Below are 10,479 nucleotides of genomic sequence, written 5' to 3'. Positions count from 1 at the left end.
AGCAGTATTGAGTTTTCTGCTATAAGTGTCAGCTGGAATGTGGCTATTGTAGAGAAACACAAAAGACAGAAAGGCTTTTGGGAAGTAATTTAGTATCCCTTCCCCAAACATTCTAAAAATTGAGTTTGAATTCTGGGGCAACCAGCAGGATTAGGATTTTCTTTCTATTTAAAATTATTCCTTGGCCTGTTCATAGGGTAGGATATCCAAAAGCGGCCCATGTCAATCTAGTTCAGTTCCTTCAACCTAGTTTGGCTCTTATTGACTTATGTGATAGAACTGCAATTTTCTTAAATGCAAGTAGAGTTAGGCTGAACACTTTTGAAAATCCCATCCCAACCTGATCAGGGCCAAAATTTAAACAATCAGTGGCTCATTCTTCACACATACCCAATAGTCACTGATTGTGAGTTGTTGGAGGAGACAAGCAGGATTTGGCTAACTGGTGTAGCACAGTTCCATCGTGAGAAAGTGCCAGGCTAAAAAGAGTTCTATTTTAGCGATGGAAGACGGCTGGATTAAATTGAAACCTGGGATAAGAGATCCAAAACTGTTTTCAGCCTCATCACAATTCTTGGTGAAAAAGTACTTACACATTTTGCACGAACTTGTTGTCACACTCAGCACAGAAATAGGACTGAATGTCATGGAGCCTTATTGGTCCAGCCACAGACAACCTCTTCAGCTGAGATTTAGGCCACTTGATGAGATACAGCAGTTGACACAAAGAGCATGTCAAATTTCTGAGAGATTAGACACCTTTGGGCAGAGGGTCCTGAGCTCCATAGTGCCAGCTGAACTAATACTACACAACCCATTTTCCAAGCTTTGATGTAGTCTAAAGCTTTTAGCAACTAGCTAATGCTGTGCATGGGTAATGCACAAGCCTTATGATGCTCTGACAGTGTCTTGCTTGCTGCATGATCAAACTAGTGCTCAGAAAATGCCCTGGGAGCACGCAAGAGCATGGGATGTGACTGGTTCCTGCGGTGCCTCCTGGCACCGACCTGCTGAACAGCTAGCAAGCCCTGCTGAGTTGAACCTTCAGGTGCATGTTTTCGATTCTGGTAAGAGTTCATGTTCACAAGACTTCTGGTCCTTAGAGCGCAACTAACTTAATACTATATCTTTTTGTTGTTGTTGTTGGTTTGTTTATTTAGACCTGTTTGTTTGGTGTTTGAAATACATATGAGCTAGCCTGATTTTCTCTCTGAACAGCTGTGTACGTGACTGTTATCTGGAACTGTTTGTTCCTTTGTGCTTATACTTAATGTAATGCCTAGAGAAACTACCTGAGCAACTACATCTATGTGGCCTTTCCAGAGCACCAGTCTGAAAGATTAAGTTTTCTTTGCAGTCTGCTCAGCTCTGTATATTCAGCTGTACCACCTGCACCTTCTTTATTTTAGGAATGAAGTGCTATTTCAGGGTGCAAAAAATCTGCTGGAGTTTGATCCTAACTTTGAGAATGCTTTGAGTTTAATTGTCATTTTTAGGAAAAAAAATGGTGGTACAAATTCTACATCTGATGATGATGCCTTTGTTTCTTCAATAGCAGATGAATTATGCTGCATTTGCATTCCAAAAGAAGCCCCCCTCCCAAACTCCCCCCCCCCGCCCCGACTACTACTCTTTTCTATATTTGTTTGTGAAAGGCAAGTTTTATTACTTGCATTTTTAAGGGCATCAACTAAATTACCGTTCTGCTGACAGACAGATTCCTCCTTGGCCTGTTTCATATAGACAGACACACAGCGTATGAGCCTAGCTCTTCTTTAGGATGACAGATTTAGCCATGTGAGACCATGAGTATGTAAATCCTCATAGATAAACCCTCAGGGGGTGTAAAGCAACACTTCACTTATGCCAAAAGGGGATTGAGTTGTGTTGATTTACACCATTTAATCCATACACAAAGTCTCTTCTGTACACTCTGTCTCCAGATTCTCTAAGGTTCATCGTTTGTCAAGTCTCATGTAAAGCAGCAACTCATTTCAATTATTTGAATGATTTCTACCACTTTTCTTTATTAAGGGGTAAATGTAGTTCACCTTTGCAATTTAACCTTTTCTTTTTCTTTCTTTTACTTCTTTTTTTTCACTTTGTTTAAACATGGATGTTCATTGAAGCAGAAATTGTAACTACACACATATAGTATACACATATAGACAGCAGTACATCTTTGACACTCATTCAGTTCCTACTCTTACTTGTTCATGTTCAGTGCAGCCTTCCCTAAATGCCACAGTGGAATTTACCCATAAATTGTCATTAGCACTGGAAATCAGCTGGGTTACATTCGCAGGTTCCAGCAGATGTAGGTGGCTTGTCATTTATAGAATAAAGCACCTGGTATTTGATTTGGGGGGGAAGCAAAAGTCCTAATCTTCCAATAACTTCGGGATCACGCATAACATGCAGAAATGAAAGCTAGAGATTGCTTACCACTTCGGGCGATAAATTTCCTCGAGTAATTCTGACATGTACCTGCAACTAGTGTTAAATGAAATGTTTGTGCTGTAACTCCTGTTTAATATTTTGTCGGTAATTCAGATGTGTCGTGGCTCAGTTGGACTGTCAGAATGTGTAGCCTATATACTAGTGTTTGTGGAATTCAAATGTCTTAAATGTTGCATGAAAATACGTTGTAAAAATAGATATGTTTCCTATTTTTGAATACCTCAAAACTGAGGAATCATGGGCCAATAAGTGCAATATTTAATTATTTACTCAGTGTATATAAACTTGTGTGAAAGGGAGAAGTGTCATGTATGTGTGATAAGCTGTTGATGATGCCTGTGTGGCTTAAGATTTCCAGTAGATGTACGTGTCTTGTAGTAAAATTTATATAGTAAACACTTTACCAGTGTAGTGTAAGAATACTCTATTCTTAAGTCATTTAAACTATTTTTCATATATGAGACAATGGTAAAAGATATTTGTATGTTTACTGCAAGTGCATGTCAATTTTACTTTTAGAGTTGTGAGTGTCCTTTTTGAAAATTATCATGTTACACCAACACTAGTGGGACAGCGCTTTCAGTCAGAAGATGCTTGTAACCATTTCTAAACTACCTGCCTATATTTTTAAAGCATGTTCTCTAGAAACATTAAAAGAACCTCCCAGGGCTCAGCAGTTACAGTGAGTTATTTATTCTTAAAGAATCTGTTACATGCTCTATCTACCTGAATTGCATAATATCATGCGGGCCTGTTTTCTTTAGTCTGATACAGTTAACTCATAATACTTACCTGAAACATTAAATAGGAGTATCCAATACTATTGCAGATGACTTGGCAAACTTCAGTTGGTGCCCTGAGTTAACGTTTTTGGGAACAAGTCAAAATGGTCCAGCACAGTGGATGGTGACCTTAATTAGTCACTTCTGCCAATTAAGTTTCTTAACTTTTCTAGATCCCAAAAATGGAAGATACATCCTTAATTACATTGACCTAGACTCTTCACTCAAGTGTTATATGGCCCTCAATGTTGAACAACCCCACTGTTAGCAGTAAAGCTGAGGTATAAATGGAAACAAAATGCAGCCCAGAATCTAACCATGAAATTAAAAGGAGACATCCAATCATTTCTTTTTCCTTTCCTGTTATCCTTGCATATTTCTAACAGTTCTCTAAGCACACGAGCAAGGCCATTACTATTCAGCAAATAGTACATTTGGGCACATTCAAGACCTTAAACCCTGAATCACTGATCTGCCGTGGGTTCCCAGCTGTGCCCACAGACTGCAGAGAAGCTCATTCTGTTAATTCTTGCTACATCTCTGGTTTCAAGGGAACGTGTCATCTGCCTTGGGAATTTGCATAATAGAGATGGGCCACTGAGTCTGGGCCAAGGGGAGTAACTGGTTTTGCTGAACAATTTTCATAACAAATTATGTTAATTAGTACCACATCAAAAGGTACATAAGTAGATTTTTAGTTTGATCTGATGCATTTTTGTGACAATGTACAAGTGTTGATTTAGGTTTGGAGTTTTTGTAAATCAGCTTGATCAGGAAAAGAACCAAACTCTAAGGCCTACTGGAAACCAGTATCATGGGTTTCCTTTCCTATGTCATCAAATAGTTTCTCTGAGAAAGCAAAGTAGCCAGATGGTACTTGCAATGACCTGAGCAGCCCTTAAAATTCTCCGGTTTTACACCTTCTGCCACGAAAACTTCTGCAAAATTACACAGACCAGACTGAAATGAAAACATATGTGGAGAGAAATTTGGGATTGCTCAATAAAAAAAGCAAATTCTCAATATCTTTGTAGCTGAGCAGCAGAAAAAGTAACAGTCATAATATGAGGTACCACTTAAATATAGATGGAGACTGCTACAGAACTGAGGATGCTTTATCTAAACTTTTTATTGCTAAGTGACCTGACTGTTCAAGGGCTGGCAGATAATTTTACCTAGCATTTTTATTATTCCTCATAGACATGTGATTACATATACAAAGATAAATGCTTACCTTGAAAATATGTAGCTGTTCTGGCTCCCTCAAGCCAACTTGCTTGCTGAATTCTTCTTGAAGAAAAGTTGAAGTACTTGCTTAGGATACATTTGTGAGGGGGTGAGACTCAATCTGTCCCTCCTACCCCAATTCTTACTGCAATATAGTTACTGTGGTTCTAAAAAATATGTTAGTTTAAAACGCTGCTGGGTGACAAATTTTGTGAATCTTCTGCATACATCCACAGGAGCTCTCGTCTGAACGTGAAGTACAAGTTTTATCCATGTGCAGAGTTTTAATTCTATGTGGACGTAGAGACCATGTGTATTCCATTGGATATTCTGTTTGTATGTGAATTCTGTATACCAAGTGGATTTTGTTTGTCTAATTTTTTGTTGGAAGTTTTTTTTCCTTTTGTGATTACAATAAATATTCAAGAGACTATATTCATGAATATCTCAGTTGTGGTGACATGATCTCACTCTCTTCCTCCCTCTATTTATTTCCTTTCACTTACTAAAACTGGGAAAGAATTACTTCAGTTTTGACAAAATAATGGACAATGATACCTCATCTGCAATAATTCATTTCATTAATATCCTCTCAGTATCACTGGTGAGTCGTAGTTCTGTCTGAATCCCACAGAATTCACTGGAGACTTTCACAGAAACATAGAATCATAGAATCACAGAATAGTTTGGATTGGAAGGGACCTTTAAAGCCCATCTAGTCCAAGCCCTCTGCCATGAGCAAGGACATCTTCCACTAGATCAGGTTGCTCAGAGCTCCATCCAGCCTGACCTTGAATGTTCCCAGGGATGGGGCATCTACCACCTCGGCAGGCAAGCTGTTCCAGTGTTTCACCACCCTCCTTGTAAAAAATTCCTTCCTTATATCTAGTCTAAATCTACCCCCTTTTAATTTAAAACCATTACCCCTTGTCCTGTCGCAACAGGCCCTGCTAAAAAGTCTGTCCCCATCTTTCTTATAAGCCCCCTTTCAGTACTGACAGGCCGCAATAAGGTCTCCCCAGAGCCTTCTCTTCTCCAGGCTGAATAACCCCAACTCTCTCAGCCTTTATTCATAGGAGAGGTGTTCCATTCCTCTGATCATTTTCGTGGCCCTCCTCTGGACCTGCTCCAACAGGTCCATGTCTTTCCTGTGCTGAGGGCTCCAGAGCTGGACGCAGTTCTCCAGGTGGGGTCTCACCAGAGCAGAGTAGAGGGGCAGAATCACCTCGCTTGACCTGCTGGCCATGCTCCTTCGGATGCAGCCCAGGATGCAGCTGGCCTTCTGGGCTGCAAGCGCACATTGCCGGCTCATGTCCAGCTTTTCATCCACCAGTACCCCCAAGTCCTTCTCAGCACGGCTGCTCTCAATCCCTTCATCCCCCAGCCTCATGAGGTTCACACAGGCCCACTTCTCAAGCTTGTCCAGGTCCCTCTGCACGGCATCCCATCCCTCAGGCGTGTCGACCACATCATTCAGCTTGGTGTCGTCTGCGAACTTGCCGAGGGTGCACTCGATCCCACTGTCTATGTCATCAATGAAGATATTAAACAGTACTGGTCCCCATACGGACCCCTGTGGGACACCACTCGTCACCAATCTCCATCTGGACATTGAGCCATTGACCACTACCCTCCAGTCCCTGCCTTTGCCTTCTGCGGCTTGGGCGGTGAAGACCGAAGCAAAAAAGTCATTGAGTACCTCCACCTTCTCCATATCGCGGGTAACCAGGTCTCCCGTTTCATTCCGGAGAGAGCCCACATTTTCCTTAGTCTTCCTTTTATCCCCGACATACCTATAGAAACTTTTCTTGTTGCCCTTGATGTCCCTGGACAGATTTAATTCTATCAGGGCTTTAGCTTTCCTAACCTGATCTCTGGCCGCTCGGACAATTTCTCTGTATTCCTCCCAGCATACCTGTCCTCGCTTCCACCGTCTGTAGGCTTCCTTTTTGTGTTTGAGTTTGCCCAAGACCTCCTTGTTCATCCATGCAGGCCTCCTGGTGTTTTTGCCCGACTTCCTCTTTGTTGGGATGCATCGCTCCCGAGCTTGGAGGAGGTGATCCTTGAATATTAACCAGCTTTCTTGGGGACCTCTTCCCTCCAAGGCTTTATCCCACGGTATTCTACCAAGCAGATCCCTTGGCTTCACCAAGGTTCATGAGGTTCAACAAGGGCAAGTGCAAGGTCCTGCACCTGGGTCGGGGCAACCCCTGATATCAGTACAGGCTGGGGGATGAAGGGATTGAGAGCAGCCGTGCTGAGAAGGACTTGGGGGTACTGGTTGGATGAAAAGCTGAACATGAGCTGACAAAGTGCGCTCACAGCCCAGAAGGCCAACCGTATCCTGGGCTGCATCCAAAGAAGCAGGTCGAGGGAGGTGATTCTGCCTCTCTACTCTGCTCTGGTGAGACCCCACCTGCAGTACTGCGTCCAGCTCTGGAGCCCTCAGCACAGGAAAGACATGGACCTGTTGGAGCAGGTCCAGAGGAGGGCCACGAAAATGATCAGAAGGATGGAACACCTCTCCTACGAATAACGGCTGAGAGAGTTGGGGTTGTTCAGCCTGGAGAAGAGAAGGCTCTGGGGAGACCTTATTGCAGCCTGTCAGTACTGAAAGGGGGCTTATAAGAAAGATGGGGACAGACTTTTTAGCAGGGCCTGTTGTGACAGGACAAGGGGTAATGGTTTTAAACTAAAAGGGAGTAGATTTAGACTAGATATAAGGAAGGAATTTTTTACAAGGAGGGTGGTGAAACACTGGAACAGCTTGCCTGCCGAGGTGGTAGATGCCCCATCCCTGGGAACATTCAAGGTCAGGCTGGTTGGAGCTCTGAGCAACCTGATCTAGTGGAAGATGTCCCTGCCCATGGCAGGGGGATTGGACTAGATGACTTTTAAAGGTCCCTTCAATCCAAACTATTCTGTGATTCTATTATTCCAAGACAGAAGATTTACAGCTTAACTGGTTGACATGAGGAAAAAGATGTGCTTTAAGCCATGGTGAGCTCAGGTCATCAGTGGGAAGCACAGAGGATGGGAAGCTGCTGTGAGGTCCTGTCCTCTGTGGTGTCCTAGCCAGAGGGTCTGCCTATCGTCTGGTCCCAATGCTCTGCCAGGGCTTGAGAAGCTGGAGGTGCTGGAGGAGTGGCAGGATGAGGAGACAGCCCAGCCCAGTGAGTGACCTAGCCCAAGAGTGAGCTCAGGCAGCTCTGCAACCCACCGCAATGGGATGGAAAATGAGACCAGAGACCATTCCAACCATAGAAAAAAGGTGTGGAAGGGCCAAAGCCCACCCAACCCCCCTGTTAGGAAGATAAAAACCATCTTCTCGTAGAGTTAGAAACTCTAGTATTACACTCTTCACTTCCTAACAGCTCCCACAGGGGAGGGTATCTGGCCCTCCCCTAAGCAGGAACATGCTCTCCTGATGAGATACTGCCTTTTCCTCATGTCCAAGCACAAGCAAAGAGTGACCTTGGGCAGGCAAATTATCACCCCTAATGGTGCACTGCAGCTAGCCTGATACAGCTCGACAAGGCGCAGACATAAGCATGCTCATAGCACAGCAACCTCGTGCTGTGGCCTGTGCTGGGTTTTCGGAGGCCCCAGGAAATGCATACGCACTTGTTACAAACCAATGTCTGTGGCTAGAAAATAAGTCTATGAATAGCTGTAGAACATCTGGGGATGTCACACAGGATGTCTGCCTCTCGCCAGCCTCTTAAAGTTTTAAAGCTTAAATACGGTTTTAGGAATATAACATCAGACAGCCATTTTTTAAAACCCTGCCCTGCTTTTCTTTCAAGAAGATGCACCTTAAGCGCAAAGCTGGCCACAGTATGTCTTCATTTTACTGTTATCTTTAATACTCAACAAGGCAGAAAAAAGCTTAGCCCCTGACCCCCATACTACCAGATCCTTTGCAGGTCAGCAACACGATGCGTGCAGCTTGTGCTGCTCCACACGCCACCCAGCCAGCCTTGCCTTGCAGCAGCGAGGCGGCCATCAGCTCAGGCAACATCTGGTGGGTGTCTCAGGTGGAACTTGCCTTTGAGCCATCTCTTTTATTTCTGTTGGGGAACAACATCAGAAATTGTGTAGAAAATAAAGCCCATTTCAAATAGCAGTTTCTCTCTTCAGCAATTAACAACAGGAAGACAAGTTTTCTGATGTCTTCCCTGCAAGAGGACATACAACTCCACATGCCACCTAGCAAAGCAGAAAACCACTAACGTTTTACTGTATAACTAAAGTCAACATGCAACAAATGTTACTTTGTGTCTATGCAGGATAAAAACATCTGCACTAGCATTACTGACAAGCTGGTTAAACAGCCTCCTCTCACCTCGCAAGGAATGGGGACTGTCTACCAGGACAGAGGTACTTGGTGGCCATTTCAAGCCTGCAGGAGGTCACTTAACCCAGGGCACGCACAGGATTTCAGACACAGCCTTTCATTTCATGATTCCTACACTTTCGGTCAATAGGCTGGCTGCTATGCACTTTTATTATATGGGTGCTTTCCATACTATGGTATTAGGGGACACAAGCACCTGGCCCTGGGATGAGAATTTCAGCCTGGAAATTGCCTAATTCCTCTTCTGCATGTAACTTCCAGTTTTCTTCCACTAATTACTTTCCTGAAATATAATAATAGAGATTCCTGAAATATAAGAGTAGGGATTTTTCCTATTGCATTAGCAGATAATGACTTCGCTATTACATTTCAGAGGGAGCCAGAAAAACAACTTATTAACCTGCTAAGCCTTCCTTTTTGCATTACCAATCTTGGCTGAAGGTAGCCCACTCCTGCACAGTCCCATAGTGCAGAAATCACTAACTCAGTGTGGCAGGTGCCTGGCAACTGCTACCAAAGCAAAACAGAGAAATCACAGAACTACATTTTGGAGACATGCTGACAACAGACTTTCCCCCTGCATTGAGCTCATTGGTGGGCTAACCTCATGAGCTTGGGTCAGTGGCTTTGGCGTCTCAGCTACGCAAACAGATGCTTTCTCCCCCATTCACCACTTACATTCCAAAGAGAAACTGTGACTTTTTAGTGCTGGGATTCTGGGAAGTGAGTCTTATTTTTTTTGAAAATAAGGTCACATAACCAGAACCATTCACTGTACTAGGAAAGGTGCAGATAAATGCTGCACTCAAATAATAAGCCACAGCATATACGCATGACAATGATGAGAGACAAGCCACAGCAGGAAAAGGCAGCTGGGCCTGGATGGTTTTGATGACCACAGATACCGTGCAAAGCTACTTCCAAGTATGAGCAACGGAAACTATGTTCTTGTGGGCAGCTTCTTTCCTGGTAGTCTGTTTGCCGCCAGCCACCCTTCATGATCCAGCCACGAGATTTCTGAGCACTGCATTTACTTGGAGGGTGCTGCTCCAGCCCAACAAGCGGGGACTCACATAGCTCAGCTACTGGTTTCATCTTATAGTGCTACAAGAAGATATGGGGAAAGGGAAAGAGGAGGTTCTACGAGAGCTGCACAAAATCTTGGTGTAAAAGCAATAATCTTCAGGAACAAGAGCAAAGTTAGTAAATCAGGAATGACCTAGTCCCTTTGTCCATTTTAGAGGTCCCAGGGCTTCTGGCAAGTCAGAGTCCTGATGTGTGCAGTTGGTGAAGCTTACCATGGGTCTTACACCCTGGGCTATGCATGCCTGGGTACAGATACCACAGGGGGTGGTCACTAGGACTTGCTGCTGCAGCCCCATGCTGCTGTGGTCAGCATGGCCAGTCCTCAAATTGGTTGGGTTATTTCAGCATGACATTGAACTGCCCTGTGCTGATGGGCTCAGCTAAAAATCTTGCTTTCTCCATTCTGCCTCTGTACTTTTCTTTGCACTGATAGGAAAATCAAACGCCAGAAATGTCTTTTAACTGACTGTCACTTCTGGTCTCACAGCAAGAACCAGCCCTTGCATTACCCAACACCCCATACAGGTGCTACTGGCTCAAATCTCTCCCAGTTCCCTCCCAGTCCCT

Source organism: Calonectris borealis, chromosome Z (assembly GCF_964195595.1).
Source record: "Calonectris borealis chromosome Z, bCalBor7.hap1.2, whole genome shotgun sequence".
NCBI classification, from domain to species: Eukaryota; Metazoa; Chordata; class Aves; order Procellariiformes; family Procellariidae; genus Calonectris; species Calonectris borealis.
The sequence above is the reverse complement of the archived record's forward strand: the minus strand, read 5'-3'. Positions refer to the sequence as shown.